This window comes from Cannabis sativa, chromosome 2 (assembly GCF_029168945.1).
Source record: "Cannabis sativa cultivar Pink pepper isolate KNU-18-1 chromosome 2, ASM2916894v1, whole genome shotgun sequence".
NCBI classification, from domain to species: domain Eukaryota; kingdom Viridiplantae; phylum Streptophyta; class Magnoliopsida; order Rosales; family Cannabaceae; genus Cannabis; species Cannabis sativa.
The window spans coordinates 80,950,614-80,960,350 of record NC_083602.1 but is presented as its reverse complement, the minus strand read 5'-3'; positions in this window follow the sequence as shown (position 1 = coordinate 80,960,350).

Genomic DNA, 9,737 nt, shown 5'->3' with positions numbered 1-9,737 from the left:
TAAGATAAGGAAAAGTTTGTGCTTTATTGTGATGCCTCGAGACATGGTCTCGGCTGTGTGCTTATGCAAGCTGGAAAGGTAATAGCTTATGCTTCTCGTCAGTTAAAGGAGTATGAGCAGAGGTACCCTACTCACGATTTAGAACTTGCAACTGTGGTATTTGCGCTAAAGATTTGGCGGCATTACCTATATGACGAGAAATGTGAGGTATACACTGATCACAAGAGTCTGAAATACTTCTTTACCCAAAAGGACTTGAATATGAGACAAAGACGTTGGCTAGAATTGGTGAAGGATTATGACTGTGAGATCCTTTATCATCCTGGTAAGCCCAATGTAGTTGCTGACGCCTTGAGTAGAAAAGGTCAGAGTCAGTTGAGCACTGTGAAGCAAATCTCCCAGCAGCTAGCAAATGAAATGACTTGAGCTCAGATTGAGTTGGTTGTGGGGAATTGGCTAATATTACTCTGCAATCCACTCTTTTAGAGAGAATTAAAGAAGCACAAAAGCATGATTTGGAATTGATAAAAACTCGAGCTAGGGTTTCGGCTGGGAAGGCTAGTGATTTCCCTGTGGATGAAACAGGAATGTTAAGATTCGGGAATCGAGTTTGTGTGCCCATGAATGAGAACATCAAGAAAGAGATCATGGATGAGTCTCATACGACTCCTTATTCTGTTCATCCAGGGTCATCAAAGATGTATCAAGACCTAAAAGCCATGTTCTGGTGGCCAGGCATGAAGAATGACATTGCTGAATATGTTGCAAAGTGTCTTACATGTCAGCAAGTGAATGCTGAACACCAGCGACCTGCAGGGTTACTGCAACCATTGAATATACCAGAGTGGAAATGGGAGGACATTGCTATGGACTTCGTGGTAGGTATGCCTAGAACCACGGGACAATTTGACTCTGTGTGGGTCATAGTGGATAGGTTTACAAAGTCAACTCACTTTTTACCTGTTCGGACGAATTTCTCCATCGATCAGTATGCTGAGTTGTATGTTAGAGAAATTTTACGTCTTCATGGTGTCCCAAAGTCCATTGTGTCGGATAGAGATCTAAAGTTTACATCAAAATTCTGGGAGAGTCTGCATCGAGCTATACTCAGTTAAAGTTCAGCACAACTTTTAATCCTCAGACGGATGGACAATCCGAGAGGACGATACAGATTCTAGAAGACATGCTACGGGCATGTGTGCTTGACTTTGAGGGATCATGGGCAAAGTACCTTCCCCTGATCGAATTCTCTTATAATAACAGCTATTAGGCAACAATCGGGATGGCTTTTTATGAACTTTTATATGGAAGAAAGTGTAGATCGCCCATTCACTGGGATGAAGTGGGTGAAAGAAAGTTCTTGGGTCCCGAAGCTGTTCAGAGAACAAGTGAGGCAGTTGACAAGATTAGAGCGTGAATGCTGGCAGCTCAGAGTCGGCAGAAGAGTTATGCTGATCCTAAGCTTTGAGATATTGATTTTTCAGGTCGGGGACATGGTATTTCTCCGAATATCTCCGATGAAAGGCATTAAACGCTTTGGGAAGAAAGGAAAGCTTAGCCCCAGGTTCATTGGACCTTTTGAAATCCTTGAGAGGATAGGGCAAGTAGCGTACTGGTTGGCTATGCCCCCAGCGCTGGCAGCTGTACATAATGTGTTCCATGTTTCAATGCTTCGGAAGTATGTCTCAGACTCGTCCCATGTTCTGAGTTATGAAGCGTTGGAACTCTAGCCAGACTTGTCATATGAGGAACAACCAGTGCAAATACTCAATGGAAGAGAGAAAGTCTTGAGAAACAAGACAGTGGCACTGGTGAAAGTACTGTGGAGGAACAATAAAGTAGAAGAGGCAACCTGGGAACTCGAGACGGATATGCAGCATAAATATCCAGAGTTATTCAGGTAAATTTCGGGACGAAATTTCTATAAGGAGGGGGTAATTGTAATACCCTGGAATTAAGAAATGGATTAGCAAAACCCTAATTAGATAATTATGAATAATTGATGGATTATATTATTATATAGTTCAATATATGTGAATTAATATGAATTTTAATATGTTAAGACCCCGTTAGTGAGCCAGGGGCATTTTAGTAATTGTGACCCAAGAAGGGTAAAATGATGAAATTAATTTAATTACGTGCTTAATGGAACTATATTATTATATAGTATACCTGTGTTGTCTTTTCAGGTGTTTTTTGACAGGTTGGCGCGGTATAGTCACAACTGGGCATTTCGGGCCGAACCGGGTTCGGGCTCAAAATGTAAATTGGATTGCATTATTTGGCATTTTATTTGATAATATGGATTCTGAAATTTATTTGGAAATAATTGAGTATTAAATGACAATATTTCCCTTGAAATGTTTATGCATGTTATTAGCCCTAGGGGAAAAATGGTCATTAGACCTTTATTTTCTATACTTGGTAAAAAGTTGATTTTTGAGATGAAGGAAATCAAAATTCTGGATTTGTCTCCCTCTCACTCGACCCCTCTTTCTCTCTCAAAACCCTCTTCTTTTAAAAATTGATTTTGGGAAGGAAACTTGATTCTTGGTGTGAATTGAAGCTAGCTTTTGAAGAATTAAGCTTGATTGTGGCTTGAATTTGAGGTAGTTCTTCTCCTCACCCCCATTAATTATGAATTTGTTGTTGAGTTTGGAATTGAAAGCATGTATTTTTAGGTTTGAGTGTTCTTGATAATATGATGAGTGAATTGATGTTTGATTTGGATGAATTGGATCTCTATTGTATGAAGTTGTTGTGGATTTTATTGTGAAGTTGTGGCTGTGTGTTTTAGGGGATTTTCTAGGTTGAATTCAGGTATTAATTGGATAGTTTGCTGCTGGAAATTAAATGTTTTGGGTGTGCTTGAAGCACAAATTGTTAAGCTTGAGGTTGTGATTTTGAGCATTATTTTTGAGTGATTGTGCAATCTAATTTTTCAGTGTAAAGTATGAGTATTGATGCATGTTGTATGTGTTTTAATACCTTATCTTTGAGCTTGATGATATGTGAGCATGTTTTGAGATTTTGGTTGAGTTTTGGGGTGATTTGGTGTCGAGTGAAAGCTGAATTTTCAAGTGTTCTTGCTGGTTTTCTAGGTTTTTAACCCTATTGACGCTGGGGTTGTTGACTACATGGGTACTAGTAATGGACCCTCCGCAATCATCTAGACCACAGGGCTAGCAAGTAGAGCCTGGGGCTACCCGAACCGATCCACAAGAACTGCCTCCACCTCCGCAGATCTGGGGGATAATGCGGGGGCTGGTAATGCTAATTCTCCTGCTGACTGGCACCAGATGTTTTAAGAAATGCGAAGTATCATACTTCGTCAAGAGGAAGAGTTGCAACGTTTGAGGCAACAGGGTGCCCCAGTTGATCAAGGGTTACCACCAGCACCTGTGCCAGTGTTGGGTAACCAAGGGTATATTATGCTTGATTGTGGCTTGAATTTGAGGTAGTTCTTCTCCTCACCCCCATTAATTATGAATTTGTCGTTGAGTTTGGAAATGAAAGCATGTATTTTTAGGTTTGAGTGTTCTTGATTATATGATGAGTGAATTGATGTTTGATTTGGATGAATTGGATCTCTATTGTATGAAGTTGTTGTGGATTTTATTGTGAAGTTGTGGCTGTGTGTTTTAGGGGATTTCCTAGGTTGAATTCAGTTATTAATTGGATAGTTTGCTGCTGGAAATTAAATGTTTTGGGTGTGCTTGAAGCACAAATTGTTAAGCTTGAGGTTGTGATTTTGAGCATTATTTTTGAGTGATTGTGCAATCTAATTTTTCAGTGTAAAGTATGAGTATTGATGCATGTTGTATGTGTTTTAATACCTTATCTTTGAGCTTGATGATATGTGAGCATGTTTTGAGATTTTGGTTGAGTTTTGGGGTGATTTGGTGTCGAGTGAAAGCTGAATTTTCGAGTGTTCTTGCTGGTTTTCTGGGTTTTCAACCCAGATGCCATGACATGGGGTTGAGCATGCCGCAACCCGCCTCCTCGTGGGGGAACCTGGGATGTGTCTAAGGTGTCGCGGCATGGCTTGGGCATGCCGCGGCCCGCCCTCGTGTTTTTGGGCAGTTTCGAGTTGAATTTCGAAAATTCATAACTTTTGATTCCGAACTCCAATTTGGGAGTTCTTTATATCGTTGGAAAGCTTGTTCCGAGCTCTGTATAATTATCTAAATTTTAAATGCCATGATTCAATTTTATATGGAATCAGGGGTTAACCCTAAGTGTGAAATATCCCAGATTTGTGTGACTAGGATTACCGGCACTTGATCAGGAGCACCTAGGGATTCAGAATCTCTATCTATTGCTGGACAACAGGTAAGACAGTGATTAGCATGTAGAGTATGCGAAGTGGTGCTTATATTGAAAGTGATATGTATGATTGTGTAATAACCGAGATTAAGGTTATTACCCTAATATGAACGATATAGTTGCCTAGGGTTATTATCCTAGTGATATATGTATGAAAATGCCATGTCATGTTATATGTAATGAGATTCAAGGGTTATGCGCTTAAGGCATAATCAGGTTGGACTCGGTAACCATAACTGAGATGAACCAATTCTAAGGCCTTAAAGTAATTAGACGTGTGAGAGCAACACGTAGGTCTACGCCACGTAGATTTAAATAGATGTGTGAGTGTGACACATAGGTCACGCCACGTAGAAATGAATAGGCATTTGAGGGCAACATACAGGTCTATGATACACAGACATATATGAATTGCATTATTGTTTAAATAGTATAATGTGCATATTAATATTGTTATGTTATACACTGTCTTGCTGGGCTTGGCTCACGGGTGCTCTACTGTGCAGGAAAGGATAAGGCATGAGCTGATCAGCCATGAGTTCAGGAGCTGGGCGAAGAATGTACATGTCCGAGCCATATCAGACCAAGCGGGTTAAGGGTCTACCAGTGATGTATTTTGAAACTCTATTTTGCCGCTTAGGCCGGCTAAAAGAAAAAGACTTGTAATAAAGTTTATAAATATTTTTTTGGGATCCCAACTGTTTTAAAGTTTAAATTTATTACAAATCTTATTTTCATTCTGTTTAATATAAAAGTTTAAATTCTGCGGTATTTTGATTAGTAATCCTGATATAGGGGATTAGGGTTTCATAAACAATTTGGGTAGCGTGCCTAATTGTTTAGGGCGTTACAGTGTGGTTATATCTCCTAGGTGAAAGTACCTGAAGGGTACTCCTCAAATGTTTCTGATTGGGTAGATATGAACAAATTAATTTTGAGTGGCCTGAAATCTCACGATCATCATATATTGATTCAACATATTCTACCAGTGAGTATTCATTCTGTATTGCCAAAGAAAGTTAGATATGCAATTACGAGATTGTGTTTGTTCTTCAAATCTCTTTGCTGTAAAGTGGTTGATGTGACTAAGTTACAGAATCTCAAGTTAGAAATTATATAAGTTTTGTTTTATTTGGAACAATTTTTCCCGCCTTCATTTTTCGACATAATGGTTCACCTAACAGTGCATTTGGTGAGAGAGGTGAAGTTATTTGGACCTGTGTAATTGAGATAGATGTGCCCATTCGAACAATACATGAAAATCTTGAAGGGTTATGTCAGAAATAGAAGTAGGCATGAGGGTTGTATTATTGAATCATACATCGTTGAAGGGACGATTGAATTCTACTCAAACTACTTGTCAGAGGTTACCTCTATTGGCTGTCGCTCTACTCGGGTCGATAGGGAAATAAGTAGGGGGTAAGGGTTTTTCTGTTTGTGGTGTGAGCCGAGCTGATTGTGAAGAAGTGCACCGACTTGTGTTGCAAAATACTGATGTGGTCCAATCGTACATTGAGTAAGTTTAAGTTAATTTTTCATTGTTAAAACATATTAATAATATCAATTGAAACTAAAATTAATCCATCAAATACTTGAAGGGAAAATTTTAATTAGATCAAGACTACTAATTCGACTAAGGCACGAAATAAAAAATGGGTACAAGATGAACATTATCAAAATTTCAGTACATGGTTACAAAATAAGGTACTATTAACATTACTGTTTTGTTACGCATCATATGTTGATTTACCTTGACTCACTAATCAACTTGTATGTTCATAGGTATATGCAGAAATGTGTGAATCTCTGAGTAATGTATCCAACACACTACTTTGCATATCAGGAGGTCCTTCGTGTGATGTACTCAAGTACCCATCATACCATATAAATAGTACTCAATTTTGCACCCAAGCCCGTGATAAATCTAGAAAAACACAAAATAGCAGTGTTATGATTGTTGCTAAGACTTTCCAAATATCTAGTTCAAAAGACAAAAATCCTATTGAACGTGACATGTCTTTTTACAGTGTAATTGAAGAAATATGGGAATTAGATTACAGTAGTTTTCAAATCCATGTTTTTCTTTGTGATTGGGTTAGGAGTGATAATTGGGTTAAAGATGATGAATTTGAATTCAAGTTGGTGGACTTGAATCGAATCGGATACAAGTTCGATAGGTTTATAATGGTGTGCCAAGCCAGTCAAGTGATGAGCAATCCATTAGATGCACGCTGGTCAGTTGTCTTGACGACGCAACAAAAAGATTATGATAATCAAGAGTCTAATGGCGATGATCTTATGCTTGGTGACCAAATTCATCAAATCACCCCACCACCTGTTGATGTCACCGTTGGGAACGATATCATATCATCTCGTGATGGTGGTGAAGGACTACGGTTGAACGAATCTATCAACACATGAGTCATATATCAAACACGTACTTGTATTTAGTCTTTTTGATATATTTACATTTAGCTATTAATTTGTATATTTTTGTATATTCTAATGTATGATTTTAAATTTGTGTAGGATTTTATATCATGGAACGAGGTGGGGATAATGAGTGGACTGCGTGGTTAGATTATGGTGGTGATGATGGTCCATCTGTGCCAGAAGGATCTAGTGTTGATCCTGAACAACCATCCATGGAAGAAGGTAGTGGTGATCCTGAACAACCAACACAGAAAAATGTTCGCGGGAGAAGCAAACAAAATGATATAACAAAAATGGTTAGCGAGGTAAAAAAAGTTAGAGGTTGAGTACAACAACTACGGAAGAAATTGGGGAAAGGGAGCGACAGCAAAAGTTACTCGAATTGGAGCATGGGTGGGAACTAATATTCCACTTTGAGACATTTTGTGGCCTAGAGTGAGTGAGGACCTTAAAAACTAATTATGGGAACACATAAAGGTAAAATTAATTCTATTATTCGAGTTCTTTACTATTGATTATAATTTGTACTTATAATTACTATTGTCAATGTGGCAGGCCGTGTTCGATGAACCGGACACAGATAAGAAATTAACAATTTCTAAAGGTGAAGATTGGTGGAAAGATTGGAAAATACCCTAACAGAAGGTATAGGGCACTGTCGCCTATAGTATAGGGCATAGTTTACAACCGTTGCCTATACCCTATTATAGGCGACATTTTTAAACGGTCGGGAAGTTCACATTAGAGACAGTTTTTAATAGTTGCCTATTTTGCCCGTTTTGCAATGATCGTATAAGCGACACTTATAGAAACCGACAGGAATACTTTAAATGACTGTTTAAAATATCACGAAAAACTATTTTTGTAGTAGTATTTAATAACCATAACGTATACATATATATAAATAGATTTTTTTTTTCTAAATACTCAAATAGATAGAGAGTGCATCAATAGATCAATACATTGTAGAATCACTCTTAATTATAATACAATATATATTTTCAACTTTTTTATCACCCTCTCGCCCGCATTTATTTCCTTTTAGTTGCAGAAGACAAACAATTACAGAGAAACAAAGAGAATGAAATTCATCTTTCATTATTGCAAAACAGAGGAATGAACAGAGTTTTATATACAAGCTTTAGCTCTAACTGCCTAACCGAAATCCTAACCAACTAATTCAACAAAATAACAGAAAGATGTAACTAACTCAACACCTTATAACAAATCATTCTAATACTCCCCCTTAAGGTGGAGAGTATATGTTACAAATTCCCATTTTACTCTTGAGAGCTTCAAATTGGCTAGGAAGCAAAGCCTTGGTGCAAATATCAGCAATCTAATTTTCGCTAGAAATATGGGTAGTCTTTATCATTCCTTCTTGCACTTTGTCTCTTACAATGTGACAATCGATCTCTATGTGCTTTGTCCTTTCATGGAAGACGGGATTGGCAGCTATTTGTTGGGATGCCTTGTTGTCACAGTGTAAAATGGCAGGTCCTACATGTTCGATGTTCAACTCCTTCAAAATGGACAAGAGCCAAACAAGCTCACATGTAGTATTAGCCATTGCTCGATACTCCGCTTCAGCTGAAGATCTCAAAATTATAGATTGCTTTTTACTCTTCCAAGAAACCAGAGAGTAGCCCAAGAAAATAAAAAAACCGGCTGTTGATCTCCTTGTGTCAACACAAGCTGCCCAATCAGCATCTGTGTAACCTTGGAGCTGAATTTCAGACTTTGTTGGATAAAAGAACCCCTGTCCAGGTGTTCCCTTCACATATTTCAAGGCTCTTTGGGCAACATTCATGTGTGTGGCTCTCGGGGCAACAAGAAATTGGCTTAACTTGTTGACAGTGTAGGCCAAATCTTGTCTAGTAATAGTGAGATACTGCAGCTTCCCTATTATTTGTCAATACAACTTGGGATCAGCAAGAGAATCCTCACTATCTTGGTTGAGTTTTAGATTTACCTCCATAGGTGTGTTGGCTGCTTTACATCCGAGTTGTCCACGATCCTCTAAGAGTTGTAGAGCATAGTGTCTTTGAGACAAGAAAATGCCCTCATCACTTCTAGCAATTTCGAGTCCCATAAAGTACTTGAGCTCACCAAGGTCTTTCAACCTAAACTTATCATTCAATCTGGTTTTCAAATTCTGAACAGCAGTCATGTTGTTGCTAGCAATGATCACATCATCAACATAAACAAGAAGGATTATGATACTTGATCCTTTTTGTTGTATGAATAATGAATGATCTGGAGCTACTGTTGAAAACCTTCAGCAAGTAAAGCTGTAGAGAATTTTTCAAACCATTTCCTAGAGGCTTGCTTTAGGCCATAGATTGCTTTTTGTAGCTTGCATACAACATTAGGTGGCAACTCCCCCTTAGGAGTATACCCTTGAGGTATAGTCATATAAACTTCCTCATGCAAATCTCCATGGAGAAAAGCATTGTTAAATCCAATTGCTGCAAAAACCAGCCATTAATGGCAGCAAGAGCAAGTATCAACTTAAGAGAAACAAGCTTAGCAACTGGTGCAAAAGTCTCATTATAATCGACCCCTTCTTGTTGACTAAAACCCTTAGCAACAAGACTTGCCTTGAACCTTTCAATGGATCCATCAGCATTATATTTAATTCGATAAACCCATTTGCACCCAATAGCATGATGTCCAGCTGGAAGACTAACAATGATCCAAGTTCCATTGGATTCAAGAGCTGTTATCTCAGTATTCATGGGTTTATCCCAAACTGAAATCCCTTTATCTTGATGATAAAATTGAGGCTCAAAGTGGCTGGAAATAGCAAGCACCAGGGCACGAAACTTAGGAGAAAGCTTGCTGTAATCAACCATTGCAGAAATAGGGTGATCTGTAGAAACTTTTGAGACCTGAGATTGAACATTGTTAGTTGATAAAAAACAATGATAATCTTGTAAATAAGTAGGTCTTTAAATGTTTCTTATAGGTCTGGTATG